At 40.1% G+C, this 17,110-nt stretch overlaps 1 protein-coding gene across 2 annotated transcripts in view; it reads left to right on the top strand.

Moving 5' to 3' along the window:
- Positions 1–17,110, top strand: part of LOC129255552 (diacylglycerol kinase beta-like) — a 145,506-nt gene that overhangs the window by 18,738 nt on the left and 109,658 nt on the right. The window lies entirely within an intron of this gene.

The following is a 17,110-nucleotide window of genomic DNA, read 5'->3' as shown; positions in this document are numbered from 1 at the left end:
TGATTTTGATTTTTTTTCTTCCATCTATTAGAGCTGCATGAGGTTCACCAAACTTGTACACAGAATTTTGACCAGAAAATTATGTCAATTTATGCAAAATGTATTCATAAATCACAAAAATACTTTTTCTCCTTCATTTGTTGATCAATTTCAATTTTGTTTGCTTTATATGAAAGCTCTAGGGGAACTGTCTCCATCCCTGGTGAAAGGTTGGGTCAACAAATATGACAGATAACAACATGTTTGGGAACATATTCAGTTATGCAATAACAAGTAATGAATAGATATGTAGGCAGTTTATAAATTATTTGCCAAAAAATAATTGTTTAAGAGTGATCAAAAAAAAAAAAAAGTGATAAAAATCAATGTAAACGTGTGGTACATTTTAACTCTTAAGCAATTCTTTAGTAAATGGGACCAATATATCGGTCAATTTCAACCAATGTTTTGCTCAGACGCATTACAAGTTGTTATGTTGATCAATTATTTTTTGTAAGTGAACACATGTGAGAAGAGAAAGAGAAGTTTTGTAGAGGGTAAAATTAGACATTTTTACTCTCTAATCAGATATGTTTCAGTTACTTGTTGCATATTGATTTTATTAAAGGCTCTGGTTGACTAGGTGAGACCTGAGAAGTGTTTTCCAGCTCAAAAAAAGAAGAGTCTTTAGCTGTCTGAACAATGTAAAAAATTATTTAGTCAGTCATTGGTTTAAACATATATCCATCACAGTTGAACCTTCTCCATTTAGCTGTCTCCTGCTCACCTCCAGGAATTTTATAAGCTTCTCTTTTATCTATTAGTTTTGTTCTAGAGTCTTGAACCATAATCATCAGTTTCTTAAGTCTACTTATAATAATCTTAGATGAGATCACTTAAACTTGTAATGGCATTGCCAATAAATGTTTAATGATTATTGAAATGATCTCCATTAAATTTAATAAGTACTCTTTAGTCAATATTACCACTGTTAATAGAATAAAGTCAAGATGTTTGAGATCATTAAGGGAAAATGTATTATTTCATCTGTATTTTATATGTATGTAGATTATGACATGTTTTTTTCTTTACCTTTATTTTCTATGCCAAAATCAAAACAAAAGTTTGAAACAATTATTCTTATCACACAGACTCAACTAACCTAATGCAATAACCAAATCTTAATATAAGCCTTATTTGTAATTTATTTCTGGCTGTGTAAGATATTGTTACATGATTTTTAAAAAAATGTACTCAATTTGCTTTCTCACACTGAAAACAATACTGAGATGACCTGCACAATTTCTCTAAGGTATGAAAAGAAATGAAGTACTTACTTAATAACAGGCATTTTCTTTCAAAATTTAGGGATATTGCAAGAACTTTGCTCTCACACTTTTAAAATTCCGGGTATTTGTTTGATCTAGGTAAAATTCCTGATCATGAATACCAGATATGTTCTGTGATCAGCTGGGCTTAATTCAAAAGTGCATTATGAGTTGTAGATGAATCTCCCTTATATTGCAAGGCCTGAGGGTTGATGTATTATGCTTCTATACCTGTACAGAATTCATAATGAACTTGTTTAGTTTGTACTGGAAAAAAAAAAGCAACAAAAATTCTGCATTTACCCATGGAGTAGCCTTTTACTTTTTTAAAAGAAACACCAGAATATGTCATAAAAATCAAACCCTCCTGACTTTGATTGTAAATGCAGATTGTATCTCCTGACTTTTGATACAGAATGCACCTGTATTTGGGTAAGATATGGGTTTCTTGTGAGGACACTCATCCATAGTTAAGTGGGATGTTTAAAAAGCAGACAGGTGGTTTTCCTGTCTATTTTCCGGTAATGGTGTCAAGTAACTCAGATGACCTTTAATTAGTGATCACTTCAGCTATCTAAGGTAGATATCAACTTATAGTTTGTTATCTCTGTGTAGTATGGCTCTCTCATTTTAATGAATATTTTGTTGAGTCCTTTATTTTTTTTTTACAAAAGAAGTAACATTTTTTAATAGTTAAAAATTATCTGTTTAGCTCCAATCAAATTTTCTCGAGTTCCCATTGATATTTTACTCAAATTATTTCACAAAATTTCACAGTTATGCCGATACACCCTTCTAAAAATATTTGTAAATAAACAAATGAATGAATGTGAAATTGAAGAAATGAATCAATGTCTGACATGACATGAATCGAATGAGATGATAAATTAATGAACAATTAACCAATGAATGTCTGAATTAGGAAATGAATATAGAAAGAAATGTGTATTTGATTCTTATTTGATGGTTTCACCTTTTGTAGGTTTTGGGGTCAGAATGTGCCCCAAAATGTTTTTGCACCTTTTTTGTTGGGCCTACATTTGACGTATGCTAGATAATATGGAAAAGAAATGAAAATTACATGTGTTGATCTATAGCACATACATGTACATGCATTGATATTCTAACACGTGTGACCAAGTTGTGTAACCCACAACCCATTCCAGGCAAGGGATATGATACTGTGTTAGTCATACCTAGCATTCAGGGTGTTGAAAGATAATCTTATGAAATGAAGGTGCCATTTGTTTGAGAAGAGCATAGCCCCAGGGAAGGGGAGAAGATGGATGCAGAGAGATAGATAGAGATGCATTGGAGAAAGCTAAGATGGGGCTGGGCATGACAGGGGAAGTTATAGAGACCAGTTTTTTATTAGTGTAGATAGGTGCCTTAAAAATGATATCAACTTGTATCATTATCAATATGTTCATGATTCCTTACCCATAATGCAATATCATAGTCTTTTGATACAAATTTTGTTAGAAAAAAAAATTCTTCCATGGATATCTTTACAAGGAACAACCAGGTTACAAAGCTCTTGTGTTCTGACAAAGTTCAAACCGCCATTGTAATTTATAGCAGAGGCCAAAAAATGTTGTCTCATATTTTAGCAAAAATGTATTTACTGCCCTGTGTCACTATTGCAGCAGTACATTCACATATTTTGAGACAAATCAATTCTCTTTGGAGGACAGTCCTCTTTTGAAGAACAGGAAAAAATATATAAGATGAACTTGATCAGTTTGATATGCATGCTGTAGGAAAAATGTCTTGTTTGCCCTTTTTGTTGTTAAACTGCACAGCCAGTCTTTTTTTCTCAATCATACATCTTAAAATCTTACAGGAGTAATGTAAACACACTTCTTGAAGCATTCATTACCATATTGAATTACCAAAAGAGGACATCTACGATCAATGACTACTTACTTGAACCAAATCAATGAAACAAAAGCTTTGAAAGTAATACATCTAAAACAGATCACATTATAGATCCATTTGAAACTCACACATTTGTTTTTATTCTTCCACTTCAAAATTACAAGTGAAAGATATCTTTTGCATACCAGAAAATAAATTCATTTTTGTCCTTGTGAGATACGGTATCTGTCACACTTTTTGAAACCAATGCAAACTGACGTCCAGATTATTTTTAAAATGTGGATCCTCACAGTATTACTTAAAGCAAAAATAAAATCATGTAATTGTGGGAATGAAAAATAAAAGATATTTACTTTAATATGGTACTATGTACATCAGGCTTATGTAAGAAGCATTACATGTTTCAAAAAAAAATCTTAAGTGCATTGGGTTTGGGTATGATTGACAAGGTAACAATGAAAAAGAATTGACCAGAGTGTATAGAGTACCTACATGGTGTACATTTACCACATCATGTAAAACAGTGTGCATGTTTGTGATTACATCATCATATCATTGTGTAAGTTACATACTGGAGCAATTAAAAAATGGCCTAAGATTTATGTCAGACATTTAAATGATAAAATTGTGGTAGGAGTCTATACCTTGTTTAAAGTGACAGTGTACATGCTGTGTAGTATCCTTAGATGTGTACATAGTTCTTTATTGAAAATGCGAGTCCTTTTGACTCTGTACAGGGACTAACCCTTTTCCACATGCCATGGTGAAAAAAAATTTGAGTGTCACACCAATGTATACAACACTGTAGTCATTCTATTCCACACATTTTTTTTCTCAAATTGAATAATGTGTTATTTGGTTCAGATCTTTAGTATGTCTTGAACAGATTTTATGTTTGCCTCTGAGATGATTCTCTTGAATTTGCTTAGAATAGTGTCATCCTCCTCTTCCTTGAGGCACAGTGGTAGCCTCATCTCCTGTTTGCTGTGAATGAGATGCTGAATTTGTTGGATTAGTATCCAAGGATGTATCACATTCACATTTATTTGAGCAGGAATGGGATAGCAGTGGGACTTGGGGCGTCCTTGTACATGTATCTATATGTCCTTCACATTACATCCATTGAAGTGAACAACCATACACTGAATTTTTGGGGGGTTGAAGGCAGTGTCTCTGGGGGAAAAGTCTGCATTGCAGAAAATGACAGTTGGGTGTCATCAAAGATGTTGATTATTTTCCCCTTGAACATGAATGGAATATCAGGGAATTTTTTCATGGATCTTGTAATTAAATCCAGACAATACAAGCTAATTTTTATCATTATTGTGCATTTTTTTGGTTTTATCACACTGAACCCTAATTACAGAATGCAGTGTTTTCATTCATCACTGAAGAGTATAGGGTAGTCTGTTGGATAGAACACAAATTGTTGTAGCGTTGCCTAATCAATGTTGATGTATGGGGAGAGACCCTGGGTAGGATTCTGAGAAATGAATCGAGGGTATTCAGGCTCTATAGTTGACTGCATGACTGACAGTAGGGTGTGAATGGACATGAAGATATTAATTTTCCTATCTTCTATTGCATGTCCCCCATTAAACTTTCCATCTCTGATCCTCTCTGTCCCTATAACCCTATCTCTTTGTCCCTCTCTCTTTTTCCTTTCATTTTCCTCCCTTTTTTTCCCTGCCTCTTCCCTTTCTCTCCATTTCTTCCCCTTTCTATACCTTCTCCAATAATCTCCCCATCTTTCACCCCTATCTCTCTACTATTTATTTTTCATTATCTATATTTATATGTCTATTCCTTTTTCCCTTTGTGTTTGTCAAATCATCTTCTGTATAATATCACTTTTTACCTGTGACCTTGCTATCATTTCTTGTATTTTGTGTGTATGAATCTTGTTATGATATCTCCCTCTCTCCCTCCTTCCCACTCTCTCTGTGACTTTCCTCATCTTTCACTTATCTTCATTATGCCATGTCTCTCTCTATCCTCACACTCTCCTAGACATTTTTTCCACATTATTATCAATTTCTGGTCCTTTATCCTTCATAATTCCCATTTTTTTTTGCTGTTTCACCATCTTTGTTCCATATATTGTTATCTTATACTCCCACTGCCATTCCTTTTCATGGTTTTTCAACATTGACTTTCCTGCCACCTTGCAGAAATCATGACTGCGAATTTAATCAACCATATTTGTTGACTGAAAAATCTACAAGTATTTCCTGAATTCCCGGGAGACCTTGAATTTGAAGCAAATCTGACCTTTTTTCTTTGCTCATGCGTGCTCTCAAGAACTTATTAGTTTGACAAGAAGTCATCGCAATTCATTTCAAGACACAAAATAAAATGCCTGTGCAGTGTGTAGTATTGTTATTATGATGTTTCTATTGTGGTGTTTTTATATGAATTGCTTCTGCTTGCCTTTTTACTAGCCTTTGCCTGAATCCAGCTGTTTTCTTAACTGTGTTATGCGCAATTCATCATCTTACTTTCTACCTATTCAATTTGCATCACTTTTGGGAAAACAATAATTATAGAAACAGTACCAGCATAGTCTATCATACTCAATGCTAGTTAGCCATAGGTTTTTGGCAAATGCAATTACTTTGGTACCCCCAGAATTAAATCATTATACATGTACATCAAAGAGGGGTATTCTGTGGTATATTGCATGTATGAGCAATTGTTATTCTGATTACCCTAATATGTAGCTAGTAAAAACAAATAGCCTTTATTCCTTTGAAATAATATCCTCTAAACAGAGATTTCCAAATCTTATTAAGATATGAAAACATTCTACACAAATATTCTGCATACATGTTTCAATGTGATATTTGTGTTTCTTTGGGCTTTAACTCTATTGGACTCTAGTGTTTATTTGAATGTGTATCACACTAACTTATCAGTAATATTGAAATTAAGATAGTAAACTTGATACCTTCATGTATTAGTTCATAAATATAAAATTGTACTGATGGTACCTGTTCCTGCGTTTTGCATGTATGTAATCTTACGGTATTTTTTAACAGCTGTTTAAAAAAAAATCCATGATAGATTTCCACTTCCAAATGTCAACTTATTGAATTATTAATATCTTCTGGGGTTTAAAACAAACCATTGCTCTGAACTACCCCTAGAAGGTCACTTTGCTACTTCTTTTCAGAAAAGAGGGAAACAGAAGGCTTGTGAGAATCATAAACTTGTTGTTGTTTTGGGATTATAATGGTAGTTAACTCGAAAGTTGTGGGGTGTTTAAGCATTAAGTTTAAACTTACATGTAAGCAGCAGGATTTCAGTGTAAATTGCAGGTTTGCGATGCAATACTTCTACTTTAAATTAGAAAGCCAGGGCTGATAAGTGATTTACTTCAATAATCCTGATGTATCCGTCTACTTTTGCTAGTTCATGTTCATGGACTGCCCTCGAATATATATGTACACGGATTTTGCACAATAGCACCGTCTCCAGGTGAACCCATGACCACTTCTACCTCCGCTCACACCCTTATTATGCTAGCATGCATGTTAAACTTCCTCTTTGTTTTTTCACCCTCGCAGAGTGAAGATGTCTCCAAGAAAGTCTCTTCTTGAAAGTACACTTCCAAAATACGATTTTAGGCCATATTGTGTTCCTCCTATGCAACCAGATTCATTGCTAACCCCTTTTTACTTCGGTACTGCATGGTTTAGCTCATTTTAAATTCTCTGAGTGCAACGTTTTAAGCAATTTTGCGAATTGCTTCTTTTATCCCAGTGTACTGGTTTTGTACACAGTGTCTATGCAAGGTCTTCTTCCTCCCAAAGCCTCCCCACACCCTCTCTTGCTTGATAGCTCTTTAATTTATTCTTTTCGTTTGTTACGTGAATATTTTCTCCTTTGCTTCCCAGCCAGAGTTTCGGGCATCGCCCTTTCTCTTAGGCTCGAAACATGAATTCTTTTCTCTGCTTTCTTTTCGAATTGCAGTTGACTTGAATTATTTATTCAGTCTCACTTTTTAGAGGTTTTTAGACTTGGTTTCGCTCCTTTTTAGAGGCTATTGTTAATATTTCTGACTTGATGGACTATTTAATCAAATTAGTTTATAAACAAATTAATGATTGATAGCCCTTGTCTGAGTTATTAAGTAGTTAATTATTTCGGTGTTATTTAATTAGCTAGAACAGCACAAGTGAATTTATCTCTCATTTGTTTTCTGTTACGGCACTATTGGGGGTCCACAGATGTCCCCCCCTGTTTCCCTCCCTACAGATGTTTGTTCTTTTCAGACAAACAACAAGGGGAGGATGAGTTCCGACTCATCTACAGGCGAGCCTATTTTCACCGCCTTGGACAGGTCCTCCTCAGGTTTGTTTTTTTCTGAAGCGGAGGTTTTTTTTTTCTGAAGCGACGGTGAGTATGAAGGCTAACATAAGAGTCCTTTGCAACGGGCTCAAGAGGGGGTGGAACCGTGTTGTCTTATAGAAGACGTTCACGTGCGCTCAAGGCGATGGCCAAGGACCCGGCGATGGGGCCTAAACAGGAGGGGAAATCCGAATCCTTGGCATCTTCCCCAGGTCTGCCTGACCCACCGACCATCAGACTAGGCTTGATGCCCCATAAGACCCGCACTGCGGGCCAGGGCAAAGGGACGGTCAGGCCCTAGTCGTAAGAGGCACGTTGACTCGACTCAGTCGGCTCTTTGCATTCGGAGAAATGGACAAATCACCCAGGTCTAAAGAGAGTTGCCTCACCTGACCCTGAAACTAGTGGCAGCGACTTGACGCCAGCTGTCCCAGCAATCGGGAGGGTGGCTGTCGAGGATCCTCTACCAGATTCAAAGCACCTTTTACCCTCTTCTGCTCCCGACAGAGGAGAGGAAAAAGAGTGCCCCGGCCAACTGGGCGATCCTGCCTCCTCTTCCATGGAGACACTAATGAATTTAATTCATAGCGCTCTGGGGCAGTGTAGGCTCATTTCACCGAGCACCTCACAGGTGTCTCACAGGTGTCTCAGTACACGATAGTGATCAACCAGGCATAGAAAGTCTTTCCTCGTAGAGGAAAGCCGCCAGTGTTACGTTTCACTGCCGCCCAGGCCTGCACAGGTGTGACTCCCCCGTGCATCAGGCCCTGCCTAGTACAGTCATGCTGGCTCAACGAGTCATGACTGCTGGCAGTATGATGAGTTCGCCTGAGAGATGTGTACATAGCCATGCCGCCTCGGGGGAGCTCTTGACGCTCCACCTGGGGAGCAGACCATCCATTCAGATGGCCCCCGCAGGTTATTCAATGAGACTACTCGTGTGCTGACGAATCCTTCCATGACTCATCCATAGGCACGGCTCCCCAGCCTACACCGCATGGTGAGCACCGCTTCAGCGGTATCTCCCCCATCAGCGACTGAGTTGGCTGATGATGGAGAGGAGTCATTTGTTTCTTTCAAGGTTAGCACCCATGTCGGGCATCCCCCTGCAAATGATTTTAAGCTTTCCTTTGGAAGGGCAGCATGTAGGCTGCACATACCCACAGGAAGGTGTCATATTCCCTGCTCTATGGAAATTATTCCTCATGCATGAAGACCGAGAGTCTTTTCACAGCAATAAGCACCTCCCCCCAACACGATGGGTGGGAGCTAGAGTGGGTACCCGCTTCTCAGGCGCTGTTTATGGCAGAGTTGAGAGATTGGAGGAGCGTTTCATCAGTTATTAGTTATTAGTTCTGACTTCTCGCCTTGATTCTGTTTGGCCGAGAATCACTGTAAATGTTGGATAAACAGGATTGGTCGGATGAAGCATGCGACTTCCCTTTCATAAAACATCCCCCAGATGTCCGTTATGAGAAGATAACCTTGCGTCTTACAGCATATTTTGAAATCTCCTCGCCCTCCGTTCCAGAGCCTCGGAGTTAAACATTTCTGTCTCGGATAGATTGCTCCTTTATGAATCTATGCTGACCATTGTCGGCACACTCTGGATACAATCTGAGAAGCACTTGTTTGGGGGAGCGATCGCCTCTCTCCTCAAGGAGGAGATTGAGGGTCAAAAACAGGCAAATTAGATTTCAAACAATTCTCAAGGCTCCCACCCACGGTTCTTCCATTCGGAAACCGTCCAAGGCTCCCCCGAGCCACCCCTCGGCTGCTACCCAGCAGCTTTGCGGCAGCCTTTATGCTACTGCAACAGTGAGCCTCTCACGCTAAAGACCACAAGCGTTTGTGGCCCCAGAAGAGGGAGCAGAAAATGTTGCGACATGAACCCAGTGTTTACTGGCAGTCGTATATTTTCTGTACTGACAGAGCAATATCACAACTTTATTCAAGTTGCTTCATGCTCTCAAGCTCTGTGACGTTATACCCACCAGCTACATGCATTTCTTATCGCTTGATTCTTGGTGGAAAGAAAGCAAATCATCGGCATCTTACACGGCTGGAACGGAATTAGAATTCCACTACCACTGCTACCTGCTGGGCTGCATATACCCCTTCTGTCGCATGTTTTTCTGAGCACCCGCTCGAGCCATCTCACCCTTATTGTGGGGTGTGGCCTTAGCTCTCTAACCACAATCAGCTGGTTGGAGTTTCAGGGTGTCATTACTCTACTTCTCTACCCTTACTGTGTATATCGAAGTGCAAGAAATTTGAGGTCAAGCATTCGGTAGTTACGGGCGACTCCACCTCCTCCGGGTATTTTTGGGATCTGAGGGGTCGTCCGTATGGACTCTACATGTGTTTTTCTCTGCGGCCTGGGCTGCTGGGTGGATTGATGTGTTACGTAACACTCCTAATCAAATCCCCTTTTAAGGGCAAAAAATCTGAAATCCTTCCTACCCTTTTTTCGCCACACCTTCTAGGGTGTGATGGAAGGGAAGAACAAGGCATAACTCCGCTAAGCTTAGGGGTAGTGCCTTTTAACCAGGCCGAACAGAAATACCTTTCAGTACTGATTCTTCACCAACGACCCAGCCGTCCGGGGAGCCAGGGAGCTCCAGTCAGTAATCTAGGTTTCCCTGGCACATTCGGGTAGCCCTGCGAGATTTTCCGAGAGGTACCATGAGGTTTTTCATTGGCAGTCCGCCATGACTTCCCGGAGCGGTGTGTTTTGTTACTGGTCACGCCAGGCTTATTTCGCCCAAGCTCCAGTTCACTTTCACCACCTCAGATCATGGCACCGGTCAGGCGCGTTTTGATCTGGTCACAACTTAACCCACGCTAGCGCACCAAGCTGGCGGCGAGTCCTTTTCCCGCAAATGAGCACTGGCTTTCGATCACTGCTCTGCCCCCCATGTTGTCGGAGATGGGCTGAAGTTGTACCACTCCTTGAGGAAGTGTTCACACCTCACTCTTTTGGAGAAAAGTCTACTTCTTTCTAAGTTAGACATTTCTAACTTCAGCACAATGGCGGGTGGGGGCTTATTATTTTGGAGTAGTCACCTGTGGGGGTTTTCACAACGCCTAGTTGGCTAAATTCATTGTAGTTTTTGCCTCTTTCGACGAGTAGTTTGTTATTTTTTTCCACAGACTCATCAGGATGGAGCACACCCGAGTGTTGCTTCACTCGGATGTGTTACCAGGAGGCTTTCACATCCTCCTGTCATTGTAAATTCCTCACTTATTATGCACAAGTGTGCTCTTTTGGTGTAGGATTTTACGAACAGGACTCCCAGCTTTTAAGCACCGCTGGACCTGAATCTCCAGGAGCTGAATCTTACTTTACTGAAATGTGTTATCAGGGAGGCTTTCACACCTTCCCTTTGGTGTAAATTCTTCACCTTTTGCACAGTATGCCCTTGAGTTTAGGAATTTGTGCACAGGTCTGTGGTTTTCAAACACAGCCAGACCTGAGCCTTCCTGGGCTGCGAGACTCCCGTTGTGCTACACTTCAGGGGCTTTCACACCACCCCAGTATCATACCCTTCCCCTCAACACTTAGTGCACTACGGGGGAATGATGGCTTGTTGTTGGACGATGCGATTGACTTAAACTCCAGCTGTTTTGGTATGTTGAGGTAGTACTAGGATACCTCGTACCCTCCATAATGTGCTACCTATCTGAAGCCTAGCCTTGCTCTTATTTTTAGGGGGGTGTCTGCCAGACTGGAGCCCTCACCTTCCTGCGTACCTTCATTTCTGTCACGGAAATAAACTTCAGTCTAGGTTTTACACTTGAGGCTTCTCAGAGATGCTTGTTGCGTCTGCTCAGGTTGGGTGTGTATGAGCTCTTTTCAGACTTGGCTGCCATCGCTAGTGACAACCAGTCTCAATCTTAGGTGCCATGGTCAGGAGGTCTATGGCGTCTGACTGCACTGTGAAAGTCTGAGGTTTGATTCCTGGCACGGCTCTTGTCCAAGACATTGTACACACATATTATATATATTTTTGCCCTTTTATCTTGCATCTAGATATAAAGAGGCTTCTGCTTATTGATATACCCAGTGGGCTCACAGGTCCTTGTGGCCAGGGGCGAGCCTAATGCCAGGGCTTAACTGTTTGGTTTATTGCCGCGTCGGCTGTTTTTCTTTTGGCTTGTTTACTCCATTCCAGAATATATCCTTTATTGTTGAAGAACTATCCCGCCCTCTGTCCCTCGCCTTGCCTGGCAACATGTTACTTTTGTGAGTGCTCAAAGAGAAGGTTTAACATGTATGCTAGCATAATAAGGGTGTAAGCGGAGGTAGAAGTGGTCATGGGTCCACCTGGAGATGGTGCTATTGTGCAAAATCTGCGTACATACATATTCAAGGGCAGTCCATTAAATATGAACTAGCAAAAGTAGACGGATACATCCGATCATCTTGTAAATACGAAAGTCAGGTAAGTATTTTCATGATCCATGCTCCGATTCATAAAAAATTACCAAGGGAATAGTAATTTTATTTATAAATGTTTACTCTAATTTTTGCCATACCTGACATGTATGTAATTCATGAATTTGACTGATAATTTTTTTTCTAAAAGTCTAGACATTTTTTAAGGAGACTAGAAATGATGCATTAAAATTATATGTTTTACTGGCCTAGATCTTTTCTAAACATTGTATATAGATGAAATGTGTAACTTTATTATCTAATATAATTCATTACAATTTGAGGTACCCGCTATTTAACTCGAGCTTATTATTTTGGATGATATGATAAAGATCATAAATAAGTAACTTTTTCCACATGTTTGATGTAACAATGCATTAAAATTATATGTTTTACTGGCCTAGATCTTTTCTAAACATTGTATATAGATGAAATGTGTAACTTTATTATCTAATATAATTTATTACAATTTGAGGTACCCGCTATTTAACTCGAGCTTATCATTTTGGATGATATGATAAAGATCATAAATAAGTAACTTTTTCCACATGTTTGATGTAACAAAAAAGGCACAAATAATTCAACAAGATTGTGACATCACAACAATTACATGGTATTGATGAGATTTATGTGGATTTGTGTAATTTAATTTTAATAAAACAATACTGGCCTAACATGTGCAGAAAGCTGCTTAATGGATTTAAAAATTAGGAAGATAAACAAGACTTGTCTAACAATTCTCCTATGCATATACTAACAGATATACTGATAGGAATTGTCCAATACATTTCTCAATTTCTGGTGATAATTATCGGCGGAGGCTGCATAATCTTTTGAAAGTACTCTTTCTGTATTGATAAGGATCTGTTCAGGTATTTACTACCTCATTTTAAAAACATTTTATTCATTGCCAAATGCCTGTGGGGATCGCTTTTTAGCACTCCACAGTGATGAGAGACGGCGTGGGTAGGGATATTGTGATATTTATCACTTTACTCTTGCAATATCTGGGGATTATTAGTAAAACTTACCTGTAATCCAGAGGATCTCGTTTTTAAGCCATCCCTTTTGAAAAATACTTACCGAGTCAGAATAAAAGATGGATATTATGGATATGAACACATTCTCCTTATTGTATTTTAATCACTGATTATCAAACTTTTCTACCTTGCCATTCCATTATTCTAAATTTATTTTTTCTTTATAAAGATGAAAAAAATATTTTTGTTTCTTGTATTGTTGCATCTTGATATTCAGAGTATTATCTATTTACTTCAATAATCGTGATGTATCTATCTACTTTGCTAGTCCATGTTTCATGGACTGCCCTCGAATATATATATATACACAGATTTACTATCAATAACTGGGATATCATTTGATTTGCTAGTTCATTACGATTAACTTGCACGCCGAATAAAAAGTACACAATTTTCCTGCGCGTGCGCTGCATCTCCCTATGAACGCACTATCCCAAGATCATCGCGCAATTGGGCGTCCATTTCCTCTTTATATTCGCCTGCCGTCGAGTATAGTCGCAAGCTAAGTACACTCCCAAAATTGCAATTTTGTTTCACACTTTGGATTCTTTAATTTGTTCCCTTATTTCAATCTTATTTTTTTATTTAAGATTGTTTTAAGCATATCCCATCGCGCGGAGCCCTCCGTGATATTTATTTTCACGTATTTTGTTCTTCTTGTGAGTCTAAACATAAGATACGTTTTCTCGCAGGACGGGTTGCTTTCGCTTCCCCTCCCCGTAGCTCCGCGCTCCTGCGTGTCGCGGGCGTTGAGCTGTCGCTCTCCTTTTTCTTTATTAATTCTTTTTAATTCATTGACTTCTCGCTTCTACGCTTACGTCTTGAATTTCTTTGAATTTATTTTTCTTTCCACAGATAGGTTTTGTTGGACTGTCAGGAGCGTCGTGTTTATCTGAACTCGTTTGAACTAGTTGATTGTTCTTTTGTTCCAATCAATTCTTGTATTCCTTTGTTCTTGTGAATTAATTAATGCCTGCCGCCCAGGGAAGAAAACCGGTGTCCTTCGGAAAGGGCTTTGCCTTCTCCAAGGACGACACCGAGGCGTTCTTCACCCCCAAGACGTTCTCCCCCCAGCTTAACCGCATCGGGGCACGTCTGGGGACCCGTTTCTCTTCCAGTCATTTTGCCACTGTTGAGAAAGCGGACGTTAGATATGAGGCCTTGACTCGTTCAGCCCTCAGACTTACAGCCTTCCTCGGGGCCTTGCTCGGTTTACGAGCACAGTCCTCCGAACTGGAAGTGACAGCCAACGACAGTGTCCTTCTTGATGAGGCACTTTTGTCCTTGGTAGGCGAGCTCTGGATGCAACTAGCTACTGCATCCAACTCGCGCAGAACTCGCGTCCTTAGTAGACTGGGCATCGCGTCCAAGGACTTGCTAGAGTTCCTCCCAGGCGTCCTCCAATCGAACAAACATTTGTTCGGGGGCGAGGTGGCCTCTCTTCTGAAAGAAGAGATCGACGGACGCAAACGGGCTTCGGAGCTTCTTAAAGAACTCAAAACCTTGCGCCCGACGGCTCAACCCACGAAGAAGCTGGCCCCCAAGGCCCGTCCTTCCTTTCGTCCCGTGGTTGCCCCATCTCAACCCCGTGCACCCGCTCCGCCAAGTCGCAGAGCTTGCACTAGACCTCCGGTGAGTGCCTCGCGTGGTGGTCAGGGTAGGGGCAGCCGGCCAGCCTACAGGGCTCCGGCCAGGCCCAAACAGCCTCTTTGACGGGTTTTCCCGAGCGCTGGGACCGGTCGGCGGTCGTCTCCGTTATCTCCTCCCCGCATGAAAGGAAATAACGGACGACGCTTTTATCTTATCCGTCGTGCGAGATGGCTTCTATATCGATATAGAGGCCTTCTCGCATGGCGCGATTCGATCCGCCCCGCCGACCCTTTCTTTTCTTCATCAGCAGTACATCGAAGGCAGCGGCCTCCGTGACTTAATCTCCCTTATTTTGCGCACTTTTTTTTCTAGACATGCCTCCCTTCACGTTGAATCCGTGTTGGTCTAGCAAATCAAATGAATATATCCCAGTTATTGATAGTAAATTATGAAAATACTTACCATTATTTTCTTATTTACGCAATAACTGGATATATTCATTTGAACCCTCCCATCTACCCCTCGCCTTGTGTGGCAACATGTCTTGCGTGCAGGCTCATGAGAGGAAATGGACGCCCAATTGCGCGATGATCGTGGGGTAGTGCGTTCATAGGGAGATGCAGCGCGCACGCAGGAAAATTGTGTACTTTTTATGCGGCGTGCAAGTTAATCGTAATGAACTAGCAAATCAAATGAATATATCCCAGTTATTGATAGTAAATTATGAAAATACTTACCATGATTTTCTTATTTACGAAATAACTGGATATATTCATTTGAACCCTCCCATCTACCCCCGCCTTGTGTGGCAACATGTCTTGCGTGCAGGCTCATGAGAGGAAATGGACGCCCAATTGCGCGATGATCGTGGGGTAGTGCGTTCATAGGGAGATGCAGCGCGCACGCAGGAAAATTGTGTACTTCTTATGCGGTGTGCAAGTTAATCGTAATGAACTAGCAAATCAAATGAATATATCCAGTTATTTCGTAAATAAGAAAATCATGGTAAGTATTTTCATAATTTCATTGCACGATAGCGCCATGCCTACCTCTGCTCACACCTATATCATGCGAGCATGTACGTTAAACATCTTTGTTTCTTTGCCCTCGCGGAGTGAAGAAGTCTCCAAGAAAGCATCTTCTTGAAAGAGCTAAGTACACTTCCAAAATACATTTTTAGGCCATATTGTGTTGCTTCTTAGCAACCAGATTCATTGCCAACCCCTTTTACTTCCGTACTGTATGGTTTGGCTCGTTTTAAATTCTCTTGTGAATCGCTTCTTTTTTCCCCACTATACTATTTTTTTATACAGTGCCTTTGTGAGGTCTTCTTCCTCCCCCAACCGCGTAGCCAGGATTTCATTTTGGAGGGGGCGGTAAATGCACGCAAAGCGTGCTCCCTAGGGGGTGGGTGCAGGGAGGTGGAGTTTCCCCCTCCCGCGCGAAGCTTTCGGTGTTTCATAAAGTAAAATGAAGAGGAGCCGTCTCCCTTGTCTCTAGTACCTATATCAGCTTGAATTCAGTTGACTATATTGTTTTCAAAAGTGATTGTGAACGCACACAAAAGGGATAAAATGGAGGAAATTAAAATAATGATTACCCGCGCAAAGCGCGGAAGCTAAAGCGATTTATCAATTTTTTTGCAAAGAAAAGGGTCTTGAGAAAAAGGGTATTCTCTAAGTTATATTGAGTGCTTCCCTTGGAAAGATCAGATTTGATTACAAACAATTTAGCGACAGTGCATATCTTTAATTCGCAAAAAAGAGGAGAAGAAGGGTATATGCCTGGAGGAAGATATTCCTCCCCGCGCAGAGCAATGAAACTCTGAATTTCAAAGGGCGCACGTTTCATACCCCATCAGCTCCAATTCAATTAATTTTCTAAGATTATTGAACTTCATTACAAGGAAAATAGAGCGCAAAAAGTTGAAACTTCTGTGATTTATTGAAATTATATAAAAAAGGATGATGTGTAATTTCTTTGACTTATCCTGAAGCGCGATTTTGAATGATAAAGAAACTTGAGTGTCAGTCAAAATTTCAAACTGAGGGCGCAAAACAGGACAGTAGATGAATGTGCAGGGAAATGACATTAATTTTGATAGCATTTGATGAAAAATATTGTACTCTTTTATAATTTGATATGACACAAATCTTATACCTTCCTCTTTTTAAATTAGGAACCTGTTTCCCCCAAAATTATGGTTGTTTGGTAATTAGCTGAAAAGCGGGAGAAGTTGCCTATATGGAGGTGACGGCAGAAATTGATATAAAGATTTTACCCGCCCGGAGTCGACCCGACCAGAAGTTGCGCGATCAATTTGAAAAAAAAGATAACTTCATATACTTCGGCCCACCCTTACTCTAATTCCATGCCCTTGAACCTTAACCGGCAAGAAACACATATAGCTGAGGAGGAAAAACAGACTTAGGGAAAGAGCGAGGAAACAAAGGAGAACTGCAATATAGTCATTTAACCGCGTGCAGCGCAGAAGCAAAGTTCATATA

Source organism: Lytechinus pictus, chromosome 3 (assembly GCF_037042905.1).
Source record: "Lytechinus pictus isolate F3 Inbred chromosome 3, Lp3.0, whole genome shotgun sequence".
Lineage (NCBI taxonomy): Eukaryota > Metazoa > Echinodermata > Echinoidea > Temnopleuroida > Toxopneustidae > Lytechinus > Lytechinus pictus.
The sequence above is the reverse complement of the archived record's forward strand: the minus strand, read 5'-3'. Positions and strand labels throughout refer to the sequence as shown.